The sequence below is a fragment of the Equus caballus genome, chromosome 20 (assembly GCF_041296265.1).
Source record: "Equus caballus isolate H_3958 breed thoroughbred chromosome 20, TB-T2T, whole genome shotgun sequence".
Taxonomy (NCBI): Eukaryota; Metazoa; Chordata; class Mammalia; order Perissodactyla; family Equidae; genus Equus; species Equus caballus.
This window is the reverse complement of record NC_091703.1, coordinates 52,932,238-52,952,358: the sequence shown is the minus strand read 5'-3', so window position 1 is coordinate 52,952,358 and position 20,121 is coordinate 52,932,238. Positions and strand designations below refer to the sequence as shown.

The 20,121-nt window shown below is 39.1% G+C and overlaps 1 protein-coding gene across 4 annotated transcripts in view; it reads left to right on the top strand.

Moving 5' to 3' along the window:
• Positions 1 to 20,121, top strand: part of PKHD1 (PKHD1 ciliary IPT domain containing fibrocystin/polyductin) — a 414,787-nt gene that overhangs the window by 231,385 nt on the left and 163,281 nt on the right. The gene's annotated exons all lie outside the window — the stretch shown is intronic.

Here is a 20,121-nt window from a genome sequence, read left to right as displayed (position 1 = left end):
AAAATCACAGACTGAACCAGGCCAATCTAATGGAGGATTACCTGTCGTTTAAGTACATTGTACAACACAGTAAAGAATGTGGAAATAAGTAGGCATGTATGTCCACAACCTTCTTTTTTGGGTTTAATGCAGGAGAGGAATTTTATAATCCAGTGAAATCCAGAAAAAATAGCTCAGCCTACCTTCATTAAAAGTGGAAGAAGTAGTCACTGTGCCCAAAGGAGTTAGAATAATCCACTAACTGGATAATTTTTCTTACGTGTCAGAGAACAGATTTGCAGAAAATTTTGGTATCATTATGTTTGAAAGATACAGAGTGTGTGGAAGAAAGTAATATGCAAATGCCTCCTTGTCTTTGCCTGTGTGAATCTTTTAAATATAGGGCTGAGGAAAATGATGACTAAGCTCTGCGATTGCTGTGATTTTTCAAAGATGCTGGAAAAGGAACAGATAAATAAAATAGAAAAATAAAATTCTACGTGTGTATGTATATACGTTTTATCTGTCTAGCTAGCTAATCTATCATCCATATATCCATCCACCTATTTAGATTTCTTGTCCCATGTACGCACATATACAAGGATGACTCTTCAGATAAACAGAAACGCACATCCATATATATAAAATTCTTCTTTTTTTAGAGAGAGTTCTTGAGACTCCCAGACTCTCCCTAGTCTGAGAAGAAAACATTTTTCATAGAACAAATATGTTTTCCCTAAAAACCTAATTCCATTAATGGTTTAGCTTGAACTTATTAAGGTAATACCAAAGAAAAGATCTGTATTGGAAGAGGAACGTTTAGTCATGTGTGAAGTAATAGTGATACTATCAAACGTTTGTTGACACCTAATAACGTGGTGAGAATTATTCTTTCTCTCTTGACTAATTTAATCCTCACAAAACTCTGTGATAGAAGTAACATTATTATCCCCATTTTGAGTGACAGAGAAACGAGGCCCAGGGCAGTTAAGTAACTTGCCCAGGGTCCCACAGTTTGCAATTCAGCAGAATCAGGAATTTAACCCAGCGGTCTGACTCCAAGTTCGTATTCTTAACCAATCAAGTACGTTCCCTTTCTAAAAGGACAAAGAGTAAATGAAAAGAGAGTAGTTATATTGTCCACTTTGTTTATGGTGAAAAATGAAGGCGGAATGATCAAAATGTGCTGCCCATCTTCTGGGCATTGGGGTGTGCCTGTGTGACTGTGCATAGAGCGATGAGGGACAGGAGCGGGTGGGCTACCCCATGTGAACCTGAGCTGTTATTATCATCCAGCTCCCCTATCATCCACCTCTCTCAATGGAGGATGTAACTTTTTGAGTAAACAAGCTCATGAGTCATTCCCATACGGAAGGGAAAAATCTGTTCTGTCTCAGCCATCTCTTTGATGAATCTAGCCAGCGGATTGGCCCTGGGCTATGGTTTTTCCCACTAAGCAAGCTGTTTCCCCCACCCCATGCAGGAAGCAAGGGAAGCTTTTGAAGGTTGCCAAGCTTTTAGTATCCTTTGGGACCTTTATGCTGAGCGAGGAGTAATCTTAGCTATCTTGCTTGGCACTGCAGTTGACTGTATCCGCTGTGTGCCCTTGCGCCGGGAGCCCCTGGCATTCTCCATTCTCCTTCATTCCTTTGTTCATGGTCAGCTTAGAAGATGGGCGTGAATTCTCCGTGAAGCTGCTTTTAAATAGCACAAATCAGTGCTTCAGAATAAAGGGTGGGGAAGCCACAGGCATTGGATGAATAAACTTTCTCCCAGTCGGTCCTTCGGTATTATTGTGAGAACCAGAGAAGTTAAGATTTTTAAAACATGTGGTGTTGTTCATTATTTCTAGTTTTCAAATGGAAAGATCAGGGAAAGAAAACAGACATGCCATATATAATAAATGAAGTCCTTAACTCTTTTCCTGTTGCCTCTCTCCTCTTCTCTAATAAGCCCTCTTTTAACTCCAGCAAATTATCTTACAGTGGCCAGCATTTAATCCATTGTTCTGTTTAGTTTTGTGTCTTACTTAGGAGCTGTTCTGGCTTACTTTTCCCTGTGGATTTTCGGCAAACCCTGATGCTTTGACCTCTCATGGATCTTTTGGTTGAATTTACCTCCTCTTTCTACTTGCGGTTTGGCATTCTTCACCTTTTCCTGGCTCTCCTGGTTTCTTTCATTTCCAGCCTCCTTTGAATCAAGTACATCTGTTCACCCAAATCTGGCACAAAATAGATGCTCAATAAGTATGGCTTTAATGAAGTGTACAACCTCAATGCTGCCATCCATAATTTAATGCCAGAAATAAATTTTGGGGCTTGACACAAGGTTTGACACAAGGCAGCTATAAAATTTTATAAGTCTGTGAAAAATAATGTTTTCTCCTTTGAACAGTTTCCTAAAAATTAAGATTTTGATGATGATGCTAATGATGATGATAGCAGCAGCTATAATCTGAGTGCTTAGCGTGTGCCATGCACTGTGCTGTGTGTTCTCTATGGATTTTCTTAATTAATTCCCACAACTACTTCATGAGGGCCTTCTGTTTTTATTCTCCTTTTTCTAGCTGAGGAATCTGGACACAGAGGGGTTAAGCAACTTTCCCATTTCCTCCAGCTAGTAATGAAAGAGTCTGGGGTAGGAAATCACACAGTTTGATTCCAGAGCCTGAACTCTTTATCATATATTTTTTAAAACTCTCCATCCCTGCCTGCTCTGATTGATCCACATCAGACTACATATTATACTGAATTCATACTTCTGTGCTTGCTGTTCACGTTGTCCCCTTCACTTGGAATTAAAGTGAAGAAAACTCTACTGTTTGTTGAGGACCTAGCTTATGTCAGATACTCTACTTGAGGAATTCAATCTTACCACATCCCCACTTGGGATGTACATGTGGGAAAACTGGAGAAACTTCCCAAAGAGGTATCTGATATAATGAGATGTTGGTAAAGGCATTTGCTTTGTATCTGGTAGCTAGTGTAGTTGAAATTCAACTCCTTTCCAAGTCAGTTTAACCAACATTTACTGAACACTCACAATGTTCAAGGCACTGTCCCAGGTACTCCTGGTCTGGGGCTCCAAAAGCACGTCAGAGACAGCCATGACCTCAAACAGCTAGTGATTTAGCTGTATTAATGAAACACATACTACATAGTAATACAACAAATAGCTGTAATCAACACAGAAGTGTTTAGAATCAAAGTGTCTCAGGCAAGCAGAAGAGAGATGACTTCCCAAAGGAAGAGGCATTAGAAAGAGACCTTCAAAGATGAGGTAAGAATCTGAGGAGCAGTTCTGAGACACAGGGCATACTGGGGAGCTAGTGATGCTTCAGGAGCTAGATGATGGGCTGTCGACTAGGATAAACCTGGGTTCACATTTGGATTCTGACATTTATCAACTGTGTGTCATTGGACAAGTTTTAAACCTTTCTGACCTTCGTCTATAACATAAGGGCCATAATTAATATATCATAAGGTTGAAGAGATTAAATGAGATAACATCAGCGCACATGGCCACTGCATAGAGTATTGGCAGTAATGGAATTAAAGATGAAAGCTGTGCTTTTTAATGTATTGGGTGCTCTTTTCCTTCATTTTTCCATCTGGCTGCTCCTCTTGGCCTCTGGTATTAGCGACATTTAGTATTTGCTTTCCAATGGCTTATTATTTAATTTTCACAACATCCTTGGGAGCTAAATAGGTAATAACTATTATTACAGTAAAAACCCATTTTTACATAATACGATTTTAATGGAACTGCTGATTTTACAAAATGAAAGTGACTGGTAAAGAAGATTTAAGTGATACTTTTGAACCTCTAATATAATTTTATGGTGTTTTGTGTATTTTAATTCATTAATAAAGGAAACGTGTAGAACATTTCCATCATTATTCAAATAGAATAGCATAATTTTTCAATAAAATTCTTAAGGTAAATTGCCTATTTCCATTTTCTGGGAAATCAATTTTATGGAATGACCTCAGACCCATCCTATTCCATAAAAATAGGACTTTACTGTACTAATAAAAGATATTACTATCTTAAGTATGGTACCATTTTCCTTTGAGGCGTTCTGTCTTTATAGACATTGGATGTTGAAAGAGCTGTAAATTCTTCTCAGTGGTATTATATGGAGTGAGCTGAGGTAATCATGAAGAATTTGCTCTCGTAGCTTAGTTTATGATGACTTTGCTTCACACAAACAAGAATAGCCAATTGTCTTTGCCTTCCAAATATTGGGAGAATTGATCTAAATGCTAAAGAACTGGTCTAAGATGTTCTAAACATTTTACAGAGTGGGAACAAGTTCTGTTTAGTATGCTATGCAAATCTCAAACCTTCACAAGCATAGCTGGTCAAGAGGCAAAATGATGCTGCTAACTTGTACTCCATATTTTGTCCTGAACTGACTTGAGAGGATTTATGTAAGATGCTTCCAGTGCTTTCTCTGAGAGAGTTACAGCCATGACAAGATGACACTCTTTTCACACGGGGAAAGCTTAATGAAAGGAAAATGTGTTATAATTCCAAATGGTAGGATTCTGTTTTGAAGAGTACAGATATGATATCATATAGCCTCCAGCATGTTTTGCGTGTGTGTGTGTGTGTATGGTAGAAGTCACTGTGTTCCATTTTCTGTGTTACTTTGAACTGTTCTTATTCGAAGAGATAAATGGGAAAGTACTGCTTTTCTTTCATAATAGTTCTTCTGTTTGTTCTGGTTTTCAGTACTCGGGTACTTTAAATGGCAGAGAGGCTCATCAAAGCCATGTGATGTTCAAAGATGGCAATATTTAACACATTTCCTTGTTAAGTCACGAGGCGTTAAGGCTGGTGATTTGGGGTAAGATTATCGTAAATCAAGAAGTAATTTTTTGGACAAAGGAATTTCTAAAAATATTGTAAATTTAGCGTTATTAGCTTGATTTACCATTTTCTTACCTGAGATTACAACTAATTTAGGATAAGATACACATAATGCAGAGATTTAGGTCCGTAACATCAGTGAGAAACCAAATATTAGAAATATTAGTGTTGTCTCTATAGCTTGAGAAGTTTTCAAAGTTCTAGTCTTGTCCCATTTGGATGAGATGGAAAAGTCATACGAACTATCTCCCCATTCATTCAGGGTTACTAGCAAGTGGGAAGGGGAACAAATTTAGGCTTGAGTTGCTGGAGTTCTTTGTATGATGCATGGCATCAGAATGGTGACTGCTGGAGAATGTGTGTTCCGGAAATCTGTCACTACTTAAACCACCTAGCAACTTCATAGCTTAAAACGTACATTTAAGTTTCTCACAATTTTGTGGGGAACGGCTAGGCTGGGATCTTCTTGTTGGGTCTTCCTTGCATTGCAGCCAGATGGTGGCTGGGCTGCAGTCATCAAATGGCTCAACTTGTCTGCGTGGTCTAAGACAGCTCACTCACATAGCTGGTAGTTGATGCTGGATATTGGCTGGGAGCTCACTCATGGCAGTCAGCTGAGAGGCCTCAGTTTCTCTCCACATGGTTTTCTCTGTGGGGTTTCTTAGGCTTTCTCACAGCATGGCAGCCAGATTCCAAAAAGGAACAGCCTAAGAAGACATTCCCCATGAGTGAGTCCAAGAGATCCGGGTGGAAGCTGCATGCCTTTCTGAGCCAGCGCTAGCAGCCTCAGAAAATCATGACCACCACGTTGCCTTGGTCAAGCAAGATACTAAAGCCAGCTTAGACACAAGGAAAGAGAATTAGGCTCCTCCTTGCAATGGGAGGAATAGCAAAGAATTTTCAGCTGTCTTTAATCTACCACTGTGTGTGTGTTTATGTGTGTGAATGTGTGTGCACGTATGTAATTAAGAGCAGATGTACCTGATTTAATTCAAAAGGTTTGAGTGTTTTAGAGTCTGGTGTGCTGTCTTCCCTCTCTGGGCAGACTTTATTTAAATTCCGTTGGCTTACATGAGTCAGAAATTGAAGAACACCAGGAGACGGAGTGGTCAAAGGATTTTAATTTCTTTATTCTTTACTGCTTATAATGCTTGGTGTTTCGGCCTTGCCTCTTCACTGCCTGAAAGTGGGATTCTTCCACCCTCCACATTAGGCCCCCTATCTAGGATTGCTCACTCTGTGTGGGGATAGACAGCAGTGTTTGGGCTGCAACCTATGGCCCAATCTCTACATGCACGAGCAGAAGCCTCTGAGGAGAGAGGGGTGTGGTGACGTGAGGGGAGGAAATGGGAGCACAAATATTTTGAGTGTTTTGTTCTTTTAAGGCAGAAATTAAAAGCCCATAGGGACAACAGTCAGAATTTTGTTTTACCTTATTTTGTTTTACCTTATTGAGTGGGAAAGCTATTCTTCAAGATATTATGGGGGAAAACAGACAACTATGATTTTTAAGGAGGTACTTTTGACATAGAAACTTTCATCCACATTATTATCAAATAAAAATGAAGAAATCAAAGAAAATCTGAAACCAAAGATCAAAGGGTCTTTAGACACTGTATAATTCTCCTTCCTTTTAGGCGGTTTCTTCAAGGGAAATATAGACCTTAGGGAACCTTGCTTAATGGTAAAAGGTATTAAGGCTGTGTCCTTCCCACGAGAAGGAAAAATCAGGATCTCAGGCTCCATGGAGCAAGTATTTCCACACATCTCCCCAAATAGTTTTGAAACATTGAAAGTAAATTGACTTTTTATATATCCAATTATTTAAGAATATACTATAGAAGCTTACTATTTAAAGCAATTTAAGTGTAAAATCCTTTGCAATATGGAGTCCTTTGATGAATTAAATGATTATCTAGCAATTTATTTGTTTCATTTTGGGTGTTTTTACATGGATTTACTTGTATTAAGTAAATATTAATATATACATAAAATTATGGATACACAGCATCGTTGAGCTGGTAGGAAATTTCGTGGCTATCTAACTCAACTAAAATAAGCTAAGATAATGTGTTTCATAAACTGTAAAATGCTATGAAATACGTTAATATTATTGCCCAAATTTATTTGACATTTTGTTCCAAGGATTAGAGTAGAATTTCAGTCTCCTTGCTTTCAACCCAGTGTTGCTAATTGCCTCCTGAAATTTATAAGAAGGAATGCTTTATTTGTTATGTTTAAGATTTGCGTTCCTAAATGGGTTTACATTTGGAGGACCCACTTGGAGACTAGGTAGTTCCTCGTAGGTGCAATAACTGTGATTCAGTGGCTTCTTACACGTGAATAGCAGGGGTCCTCTAACTGCTCACCACGGCCTGGGACAGAGTGTCCTTGCCAGGGATGGACAACCAGAGTAGGAATTTTTTTTAAAAAGTATTTTTACAATTACATGTGTTTTCCCCATAAAAATTAAATTTCAATTAAAATAGTGGAGATTTTCATTTCCTATAAGTGACAAAAGGAACATAATAAGAAACATATGAAAATAGGTTGATATCCTATCTCTAATCTCAATTTGTCAATCTCTGCTTGACTCAATCATGGTGTTTGTTTCTGGGCTAATTAGAACTCACTTAGAACCTTCTCTTGGGACCCAAAGTGGTGTAGGTCCTAACACTCTTTATGGCTTGCTAACTTGCTGGAACTAATTAGAGTTTTACTCTGAGTGGTTTTTCAAACCTTTTTCTGTGCTCCCTCACCTGAGAAACACATTCATTGTCATAATGCATTAATGTCAGTATCATAGCAATTTTCTGGGAGGGTACACACTTCCCCCCAGTTTGCACATCATAATTTGGGCATGGGGGTATTGGCAGGTGTGAAGGATGTAAGAGACCCAGGGGTTATTTTGATACTTAACCCCACCTAGGGAATAACTGCTTTTATAAATTTACAACCCCCTGACTTGGTCTCCCAGAAGTGTGACCCTTCTGGGCACTTTTTGTTCCCACCCAAGAGGAAGCCTGACAGGCACAGCTGTAAAACACCTACAGTGCTTTTCTTCAGTTGGACTAGGTATGACTTCTTTGCTGCCATGACAACTTCTTCCTCCTACATAACCTCTGGGTACTTCCAAGCACAGTTTAAAGTTACTTTTTAAAGGAGCTATGCATTATTTTCCTCAGGATGTTTAAATGTGCTTTGACCTTAACAGTACAAAGTACAAACTTCTTAGAAGCAATAAATGCACTGGTGGTTGCTATGGAAAAATATAAATATGTATCATAAACTTGATAGGAAAGCAGAATTGGCAGGACTTGGCATTTTATTAATTGTGAAGGATAAAGGAGAATGAGACTGGAAAGACGACTCAACTTTTGTGCATGAGTGAGTGGCTAGGAGTGCCATCAATAGAAATAGAGGATGCAAGAGAAGAAACAGGTTTATCAGTGAGTAAAATAAATTTCATTATGGACATATATTTAAATTTCATGTTTAGATGCCTAGATGGTAACAGGAAATATGGACCAGGAGTTTGGGAGGGAAGCCAGTTGGGAATCTGGACTTAGATTTGGTCATCCTCAGAAGAGTTGATTAAGGAAGCCTTGGGGCTTGAACTTGGGTCAGAGCCAACATGGGAGCCATTGCAGAGAGATAGAAGGTGTAGGTAGGAGACAGCATTTTGGAGGAAATTATAATTTAAGTGGCAAGAAGAGAAACCAGAGAAGGAGCAATCATGAAACCGAGAGGAGAAGTCAGACAACAGTAAGCAAGAAAAGAGTAATACCAAGATGGCGGAGGTGGTTAAGAGTAAATGTTCCAAGGAGGATTAGGAGGATGACCATTAGAAATCACCTGAGAATAAACTGTATACTCTCTGGAGGCTCCCACCAATCAAAGGCAAAATCGAACACTTGTCTTGCCTTACAGTTTCACATGTCTACATTGGATCTTTATGAAAACCCTTGTAGAATCAGTGTCTTCAACGATACCCATATTGTTGGTAAAATTAAAAGAAATTACTCTCTGATAAGACAGCAGCACTTCTAGGTGGCAGCCAGGTTTTCCCTGGTCACTCTCTGGCTAGCATACTGCTAAGTGTCCTAAATTAATAGGCTTAGATGATAGGTTCAGTCCAATAGAACTGGTCAATTTGTATAGCTCACTCAGTTTGAGAAAATAGAATAGACAATATTCTCTAAGATATCACTGTCATTTCCTAAAGAGGTACAGTATTACAAAAATATAAAGCAGCACAATAAATATATTTTTAAAAAACTTAGAGGATTGTATATAATTGTTGCAATGAGTTCAATCCTGGAGGTAAGAATTGAAGGTCATATTTGAAACATGCAGCAAGAGTCCATCAGATTACATTAAGTTCTCTCAACTTCAGAATCCTGAAAGCAGCATCCAGAGATTTTGGTATTTATTTTGGGATGTTGATATTAGGAATGAATCTCTTTAAAGTCATTAGTAAATAGAGCGACCAACTACTCTGGTTTACCCAGAACTGAGGGATTTCCTGTGACACAGGACTGTCAGTGCTAAAACCTGGAAAGTCCAAGGCAAATCAGCACAACTTGAGATCACGACTAAGAATTCACCTTAAAGGTTCTTCCCAAGCCCATATTTTGTGATCTGCACTGCAACATATTTGCTGAGACTTAATGAAATTTTTCCTTGACTTAAATGCATGAACTTATATTTTACCTAGTTTTATTCCCCCAAGAGATTTGTCTCATGGAATTAATATTCTTTGAGGAGACACAGGCATTTCTCACAGGAGAAGGAGACCTGAGTGATTGCATATGTATTTTACCCCCCTGGTTGGGGCTGAGGAAGTATGAGCCAAGTAAGGAACAGCTGCCCATGAGGCCCTTAATGTACAGCAGGGCTTTTTTCACTTGTTCTAATTGAATTACTTCTTTTTCTCTTTACTCTATGGGCTGTTTTCCATGCAGATACGCTTGGAACGTAGAATTAAATAATTCATGATTTCCCAATTATTGGTTTAGGTATAGTTGCCATTTCTTGAGTTGATTATCCTTTCTGAGGGAGCTTTTGGAATCTCTTCCTATGCAGAGCTTTACAGATAAGAAGTTTGCCCCGTGATGAGGCCGTTAGAGGGGCAGCCAGCAGGGGCAGGAACAGCATAGGTGGCTTGCTGTTGACCTTTGGGTTACCACAGTTTTACACAACCTGAGGGTTTTTAAGTTTTTGGTGCCCTAGGTTCCTTTGGCAGTCTGGTGAAGCCTAGATCTGTTCTCAGAATAATATTTTTAATACATAAAGTAAAATAGGATTATAAAAGAAACCAGTTATATTGATACAGCTATCAAAATATTAAAAATCAAATTTGTGATATAACAATATATATGCTTCTTTATTAGAGCATTAAATAAGAATATGTAGTGCTGGTTCTAATTACTATCATAATTTAAATGCTGTCATTTTAAATAATCTTCAAAAGGTACTCCATAAATTCCTCCCGTGCCTGTAAATGTGTGCTGTTCCTCCCCGGGAGAAGTGAGGGTTTGCTCCCCTCCCTTTGAATCTGGGCTGACTATAGTGACTTGCTTGACCTATAGGATGCAGTAGAAGTGACGTTCTGGGACGTCCAGGACTAGGTCACAGAACCCTTGCATAAGAAGACATTCGCCTGGATGTCTTACTTGCTGTTGGGACGGTCCCCTTTGGAACAAAGCCCTCAGGCTATGGGGATCCCAAATCACATGGAGAGGCCACATTCTTCACCTGGTTGGTGGCCCCAGATGAGCTCTAGCTAGTAGCTAACATCACCTTCCAGCCATGTAGATGATCTATCGTGGACATCCAGGCCAGTTGAGCCCAGTAATGGGCTGACTTGCTGACAACTTGGAGGTTTTCTTCCCTTTATTTTAAAACACGTTAAAAATCCCGGATTTATTTTTAGATAAATATTATTATATTACTCAAGATTTCTTATGTGTATTAAATAATGCTCCTTTAGAAGGGGCTTTCCAAGGTTCAGTTAGTCAGGATTCCATGTGAGCCCTGGAGGAGGGGATGGATTACATGATAGCCAAGAGAGTGAAAAGAGATTAAAACTCCTCCTCAAAGGGAGCATTGTCTCTTCTTTTCCAAAATTGATTTATACTTATTCCATCACTGCCCTTTGCGCAGTGTGCTTGATATTAAAGCAGAGCTGAGAAATCGTGCATATATTGAGCACCTATTTACTGAGCACGTGATTTGTTATGTGCCAGGCTCTTTGCCTCACGTTGGGCATGAAATGGTTAGCAAAACAGTTCCAATACCTACCCGGAACGTACTGCCTAGTAAGGGAGACAGAAATGTAATCACACATACAATTATAAACCAATAGACTTAGCAACTGTGCTGTAGGAAACATTTAGAGTTATGACAGTGTATACCATGAGGGCCTGGACCAGAATGGAAGTGAATCAAATTAGGTAAACCATATTGTGAAGCTAAAAACCACCGTTTAGATATTAACTATTATTAGTAATAAATTTACTAAGGATTTCTCAAATTGTTTCCTGTGAAGCTAGCTCTTTATAAGCATCACAGGGGAGAAAGATAACAAAGTCAAATGAGTTTGGGAAATTTTGGATTAAACAGATAAAATTCTTTAAATGTAGTCTTTTCAAAGCCTTTTATATGATAATATGGATTGTGTAATTTTCAGAGAAGGATATAGTGTGTGCTCTTTCTCAAGGATCTTTAACCATGTAACCCTTTTATTCAGAAAACAGCTCATGATACCAGGGTTTTAGGGAAAGGCTCTGAGTATGAAGTATTCTCACACTTATTCTAACACTTGCAACCACTCCATGAGGTTGTATTAGGTAAGATTAGGTCTTCTGTGAATTAGGTTCTGTGAACAAAGACCTGAAAATTGAAGTTTATATCTCTCTCACAGAAAAGAAGTCTGTTCCATGGTGTCAGACTTGGACTCCATTTATCTTCTTGTCCCACCCTGTGTTGTTTTCATTCCCAAAGTCACTCTGCAGTCCATTATGTCTATTGGGGTTCCAGCCATTGCAACCACATTCTAGGCAGCAGGAAGTAGAAAGGATTCTTCCTAGAAGTCACACGTGTCACCTCCTTTTCCATCTTATTGACCACAACTTTAGCCAAATGACCATATCTAACTGGAAAGGAGGCTGGGAAATGTAATCTTTTGGCTAGGTGACCATGTATTTAGCTAAAAATTGGAGTTCTTGTTACTAAGGACAGAGAGAAAAACAATGCTGGGAGGTAACTAGTGGTCTCTGCCACAGTTATCTCTCATGTTATTCTGAGCAAAATAGGTCCAAAAAAGAGTGCTCAAGAAAGAGCTCAGAGATCATAGAGACAGCACAGTTCAAATCTAAGCCTCTGGATTCCTTGAGTCTCATTCATTACCCTATCCCTGTTTAAACATGCGGGAGGATCAAAATGGAGCCTTTCAAAAGCTGTGATATAAAGGGTCATGGTGATATAAACCTCTAACTCCATTATAAAGTATATTTTAAGAGAAAGGTGGGAGTATGTTTCTTAGAGGTATAGCCACATATTTGGAAATGAATAATAGCACTTGATTAACAAGAAACTGTGAGTGGGATGTGACTGCCTCTTGTTATGGATGTATTAAGACCAGGATGCTGTTTGTCAGGCTCTGTGCACTCCAGAGCCTGCTCTGTGTCTAATGGTTCGTCCTCCTTTTTTTCATTTGTAACATCAGTGATACTTGGCAAACCCTGGATCCCGTCTGAAGCCATCTGTTTGCCTCTCTTTATTTATGTGATAACATCACCTGATGGCAATTTAGTGTCTGGATAAAAAACATTGCTCTTACCTAGACTGAGCTGGGTTTTTGTCTGGTTTAACGACAACAGGCTAGCCCCTCTGAATGCATTTCTCAGGCAGCAGTAGTGTGTGGACAGCTGGTGTCTATAAAGCCCAAGCAGAGGGTTTGCACAAGGCTGGTGAGCTTACTGTGCTGTGCCAGGACTGTCTGGGCTGCGCTCAGCAGTGCAAATGGCAGGCATCACTCTGCTGTCGCCCAGCACATTGTTAGTACCAATGGGAACTTCTTGTCTTTGTGCTCGCAGTGGCCAGTAGAGCTCCAGGACATAGCAGATGCTCCTTGCATATTTGTTAAATGAGTGAGTGAGTAAATGCATGAATGAATGAATGGTGAATTGGATGGAATGTGATAAAGTCTCAGCTACTCTCTCCCATTCATGTTGATGGCACAATTGCTGGACCTGTGATGGATCAGCAAGAATGATGGTTGTTGTCATAGGGAGACCTAATGCTTTCCGGTGGTTGCTCAGGAGACGTGGCTACAGGTCTGAATTAGAGTGTCGACACTGACAAACCAGGACCCTTCCCTCTCTCCTCAGCCTATTGCAGGGCAGGAGGTAGTGTGAGGTAGCACTTTCTTCTTGAGTAGTCTAGAGGAATGAGTGTCTAGAGCAGTGTTTCCTCCTGCAGGTTCAGGTAATTTTAATTTCAATCCTCACCACAATGGCAGTTTTTCCTACTGAAACCCTATGGAAGAGGGAAGTGGGCAAGATCCTGTGATGGCACAAATCTTATAAATAGGATTTCAGCTTAGCAGTGCTACCTCTGGCAAGGAAATACAGACACATACCTCTGATGTAGAGAGCTTCCCGGAGTGCTGACCCTCTTGCATCCTCCTGAGAGGCAACTGGAAAATTAGCCCCTAGAAATACCAATCTTTTTCTGAGATCCCAGAAGTCTGGTAATACGTGAGAACAGAGGCAATCCTGGAACCCCCAGGACTCACCCTCACTCCTCATGTGAAATATGCTGCTCTGACTTCTGTCCTCTACTCCTCTGACTTCACCCAGATTGCTTTTTTTGTACTACAAAAGGGATCAAGAGCTTGCTTCATAATTTGTGTTATCCTTAACCCTCATAATGAGCCCAGGGAGCTGAGGGAATGGTGTCGTTGCCACCAAGTCATAGTCTATTGTCTCAGTCTCTCATTGGCTGCATAACGATTACCCGCACTTGAGGGTGTCCTGTCAGCATCATCACCACTTCTTGTCTGTTTGTCTTTATTTAGTTGAGTTGCTGTGATGAATGGCATATTGACATCTATCCACATGCATATACACAAGAACACAGGGAAGGTGGATCTGGTAGCTGTCAAAGGCAGTGGCTTCCAAAATGGGGTATGGCAGACAATACATTGAAGAGCAGATAGAAAATATTAGAACCTTTATTTTTATTTATTTTTTATCCTATCCTTTGAAAGTTTTCTCATTGTCTATGTTTATGTATATAATATTAATTACGTTAGTATTGTGGTACGTGTATGTAATTTATCAATAAATTTATAAGTAAATGAATGAGAGTATATGATTGAAATTTTACTCATCTAGAGAAGGAATATTTGGCATTTATTTGAATTTTAATATCATATTAGTGTTTACTAAGTATAGTAAGAGCCCCTTTGAAAGTACTTGCTAGTAAAATATGTGCTATATATGGTACATATATGTATGTGATTTTATGTTTTTAAAATTAAGTGACAAAATATAAAATTAGAAACTTGACTTCAGGAATCTGTTTTATTTTGAAAATAGGTTAACCTTTATGGAAACCTGAAAAACCTAATTATCAAAAGCAGCAAGTTTGAGTTTTCCTAAGGCCTTGGTCTTGTGTATCGATGTTGTGTGATATTTCGGGGGCTTCCTAAGCTTTCCTTTTTTTGGACTCCAGCGTCCTTTGTGCTCTGGCCTCGCTGCTGTGCTGCTCATCTACCCATCGTGCTTGGGTGGAATTAACCACCCCTTCCCAGTCATTTGCACTTGCTCTTCTCCTGCCTATAACTTCCCACCTCTCCTGCCCTATTCTCCTTTCCTTCCCCACCCTAACACTCTCTTCCAGTTCCTCTTTTTGTCCTTTCCCACTCAACTTAGCGTCGCCTCTTCCAGAAAGTGTCTCTGAAGCCCCTTTGATTTAATTCACCTTCCTCTGAGTTTCTACAACACCTTGGGCATATTTCTATCATATATCCTTATTCTGTGATTATTTACTTTTGTGTCACCTTGAGGACAGAGGCCATACCTTATTTGACTTTTTTTTTAAATCTCCAGTGGGAAGCACAGGATTTGACCATGGCAGATACGATTAATGCTGGAAAGAGTTAATGAGAGTGAGATGCAGGTACTCCCAGTCAGTCCCTGTGAAAGTATTTCTAGAGATTTTGGAAGCTGAAGGGAGGTATGTCACTGTCACTCTGAGACTTTTGGTAAACAAGCGATGGCTGGAGGGTGGTGAGTCCCTAAGAACCTTAGCCCCTGACTAGGAGGTGCTGATCTTGTTGGGGAGCCCCAGTGGTCTGCCGCAGAACCCCATCTGGGAATCACTCAACACCGGTATTTATGTGGGTTCCTTGAGCCAGAAACTTACTGTTTGTGAGTACTTCCCACAGGTAAGAAGATACTCTGTGCAAGAGAGAGCCGTTCCTTCCTTTCCTTAATGGTGTTCTCTCAACTCTAGTATTCCCAGTAGGTGCCTCTCATTTCCTTTCTTCCCTGGGGAGCCAGTGGCCTTTCATTCAAGCTGCTCCTCCACACAGCTTGCCTCCTCCCTCCTCGCTGCACCTTCCACCTGAGCAGTTAATGGGCCTCCTGTGGCTCAGCACCTGAGGAAGGGCTGGGCCTGGTGTGGCTTGCCAATCCGCAGTTGGAGCTCTCTGGGGATTCACTGCCTCCCTGCCTGCAGGCCTCCCACAGTGTAGCATCTAGGCGGTTGCCACACCTCCTGTGGTTTTAGCTAGCTAGCAGCTTGAGGATCTTCTGTTTGCTGTGAAATCGTTTCAGAGGTTACCTTTTCTTATTTGCATAGTGTGGATGCACCTGTTTCTGTTTGTTTTCTTTTTTGGTGAAACTGTAAAAGGAAGAGTGTAAATGAGAACACCTTAGTGCCTGCTTAGAGCTATGACCTTGGCTACTGCAAAGGGGCCCACAGTTTGCTATTGGGAAACAGTTAAGGCCTAAGTCACGGTGCTGGGGAGGAAATGATTTGTAACCGAGGGAATCCAGAGGTGCGGGAAGTCTTGTAGGTCCTAGTCAATGTTCCTGGTGTCTTTTGAATAGTGTCACATGAATCTGATTGAATTAAAGAGGCTTCTAACACTTCTTAAATTATCTTATTCATCTGGAAGTGCCACTTGAGAGAAGAATTTAACCAGAGCAAGCTGGCCCTGTAGTTTAAGTGGAACTGGAAGGAAATAGTTAAAGGATTTTAAACTGCTGAAGAGGACTTTTACATTTTTCTGAAAGCAGCAGTTTGCATGGAAATCACAGCTTTTATACGTTAAGTATGGTTATGAGTCTCTTCCCCAAAGCTGTGTGAGAAATGTGGACTTTTCTCCCCCCCAAGAAAAAAAGAGAACTAGGACCAGTGAGCCATGCAGCTTTGTGCCAAGCTTTTCAGGTGACAAGGAGGAGGAGGAGACCAGTTGGAACTCAGAACATAGATTTTAGTGATAACATAGTTTTTGGCACGCGATGCTCATTTCAAGCCTCACTTGGAGAAGAAAACTTTAACCACAATTTTTATAAACTCTACTATTTTAGTATCTTCTCTTTTCCCATTCTAGTTCCACCATCTCCCATCATAGGCAGACACAAATCCCATCGCATTAATAAAGACCATGCCGGAAATTCAGTGCCAAGTGCTGACCTGGTCTTTTCAAGACCCCAGATTACTTGTATACTAGTGGTCAGAGAGGCTGGTTAAAATCAGAAAGGCATAAAATATTATCAGCAAAAGATGATGTGAGAAACAGCAGCAGTATTCAAATTTAATTTTTGAGCCAAAAAATGGAATAAACTGTGTAAATATAAGGCTATAGAAAGATAGGACACATTGAGGATATTTAGATCCTTCATTTAATAATAGTCATGGTAATTATAGTATAGTGTTACTAGTAGTGCAACTGATAATAATATGTCTGCTAGTAAAATAAGATAATGATATGAGTTCAGTTTTTTTATGTGCCAGGCATTATGTTAGTATTTATTTTATCTGGCTGAAGCTTCATAAAGATGCTGTGACAATGACATGGCATTTTATACACAAGGAAACCAAGATTGAGAGCAGAAGTTCTTAAACTTTAGTATGCATAAGAATCAACTGAGATGGTTTTAAAATACTATCTGCATTTTGAACCAACTCTGCAATTGGTACTGAAGTAGGGTGTCCATGGACCACACTTTTGAGAAACCCTGGCTTAGAGTAACATTCCCTGGATACATAGGGATACCGGCTGGATACACAGCCAGTAAAGGCTGAGCCAGGATTTGAATCCAGATCTGTTTCATTCCTGCTGCCCTATCCATACTTTCCTTCATGTTGCTTTGTACCCGAATGAAGGAACAATACTTTCCTTGCCTTGTACATCTAATTCTATGTGACTATTGGATATCCTTACAATTAGTGTTAAGCTTCTATAATTTTATTCTTTTTAAGAAAGTTCAAATAATACATGAAATCTTTCTTGTCCAAAATAATATAAAAGTGTACAAAGCAAAATATCAAAGAACCCTTTAACCCTTTCTTTTTGCCCTCCCTTAGATGACTGCTATTCTCAATTGGAATTATACATTCTTTTTTAATGTGTGTGTTTATTTATATGATGTATAGCTTTTCAAAATATTAGTTAATTGAGGACTTTACTATATCCTTCATAAGTATTTTACAGGAATTCACTTTGTAATCCTCATAACCACCTTATGGTGGCACTATTACTGTCCTTCTTTATCTGCTGAGAAGGCTGAGACTTGGGTATCATAAAGCTCATTGATTGAGGGACAAAATTTGGACCCAATAATCTGACTCTAGAGGTCTTATATGCCATGCTAAGATGTCCCTCAGTTCAAAATGAAAATATGTTCTAAGAATTCATAGACTTTTAAAAAAGCTCATATATCTTGAAGATACTGTCATATGAGTAGAAAGAAATCTCCTGTATCCAGTATTCCAAAGAAGGAATGTAATAAATTCATTGAACTACTATCTTCCTATTGAACACTTGACATGTTTTCCTCGGTTTTTCACCTTTACAAACAATACAACAGCAAAAATATTTATGCCTTATTGTACAAGTGGGAGAATTTCTCAGGCTAGTTGAATCCGAAAATGGAGCCCATAGCTTAACTACATCTGAAATCACCCAGGATGCTTCTTAAAAAATGCAACAGATACCTTCAAGGAACACATAATCACCATATTGTAAACTCTTTAGATCCCAGAAAAACATAGCTTCCTAATTCATTCTTAGGGCTATAGAATTGAATCTAAAATTAGACAAAGATAGCACAAAGATAGAAAATTAGAGGCTAATCTAATTGACATTGATGAGAATTCTTAGAAAATCAAATGTACTTACACTTTAGAAGAATAATAGATTATGATTAGATAGGGTTTAATCCTTGGAATGCAAGGATGGTTCTACTTCAGGAAAAAATTTATGAACATAATTAATTAAGGCAAAATCAGAACTCTTTTTTCTCCCCAAGACTACCCTATGATTCTCTTTTGTAATAACAAAGCACATAGTTCAGTATATGAGGAGCCAGAGAATGGCTAAAATGAGTTTAACTCTCCCTCTGCCCTTATCAAATACAGTTCCAGTCTCCACCTACACTGCTCTGTCTCTCCCCCTGAGGATGGGCTCCTGAGTACCTAGACTGCCCAGGGCTGCAGAGCCTACAGGATCACGAGGGTGAATGATGGAAGTGTTGTGAAGTTTAGGGAGCTAAGTTTGAGTGAGCAGAGGAAAACTATTCTAGGGCAGTGGGGCAGAGAGAAGGATGGAATAGGAAGGGCTGGGGAAGGCACAGATGAATTGAAAACAGAAATTATGGGTTTATAATGGTATCCAATCACAAGTCTCTCATCATATTTGGGACACTGAGGGGAAAATTTCTCCAAGTTATTTCATAAAAGCATCTAAAGCAAATACATATAAAATCTAAGCAGATAATTCATACAAGATTTTTGAAGGCATTCCATGTTCTGCTTTTTTTTTTTTGTGGTGTGAAAAAAAGCAGTCTCTGTCTTGAATGGAGCTCTGAGCTATTTTTATTCATTGCTGAGGGGCAAAAGCTAATAATCACAGTGTGTCAAACTTATCCACTTCCCACTTGAAGGAAAAATGTTTACATGGTGGCAGCAAGAGGATTCTGTGGATGCAACAAGAGGATTTTTCCCCAAAGTCTTCTCAGTCTATAAAAGAGAAAACATTTGATCAATTTTAATGCCTACTCAACAACAACAAATATTGTTAGGCTAAAAATAAAAGGAATTTTCCTTAACTTGATATAAAATATTAATAAGAAATCCAGAGGCAACATCATAAATAACCATGAAAGATTAATTGCATTCTGTTAGAGTCAGGAACAAAGCATGAAGGCCTACCATCATTCTTGTTATTGGAGATGACAGACAATGCAATAGAACAAGAAAAAAATACAATAAGAGATATAACTGTCAGAAAGAAGGAAGAAAACAATTATCAGTAAACTTGCATTTTTTTTTACTAGTAAAATACAACAAAACTCAAGTGAAATACTATTAAACAAGAAAGGTCAGTAAAACAGCTGGGAACAACACCGACAAACAATGAGCAATAGCATTCTTATACACTAACAATCACCAATTGTGACAAAAGATTCTACTTTTGATAGAAAAAAAGATAAAATACATAGATATAAATTTAACAAGGCATTCATCATCATACGAAAAGAAAACAAAACTTTCAAAACTTTGGTGAATTAATGAAACAACATACCAGTACAAGAAGACACAATATTGCAAGGATTCTCCCCAACGTGAATCTATAAATTCAAGGAATCCCACTTAAAATTTCAGCTAGACTTTAAAAAAAAAGGAGACGAAGAACATGAGAAGCTGATTCTAAAATTTTTAGGAAAAAGCAAATAGATAATGATTGGCAAGAAGTTTTTTTTTTAGGAGGAGGTTAATTTGGGGAGGCTTGCTTTAGATAAATCTCAGCCATCAAAGTGGTATGGTTTTGTCCTAGGACTAGAAAAACAGAGAGATGGAAGTGAATGAAACAAAGAGTCCAAAAACAGAGCCATGGATATGTGAGAATTTACCTGGTGGTTAGAATGGCATTTCAATTCCAGTAAATAATGTTGGAAAAGTTGTCTACCCGTACGTTAAAAAATCCCTGTTGTATTATCAAGTCACACCATGCCAGACAAACGAAAA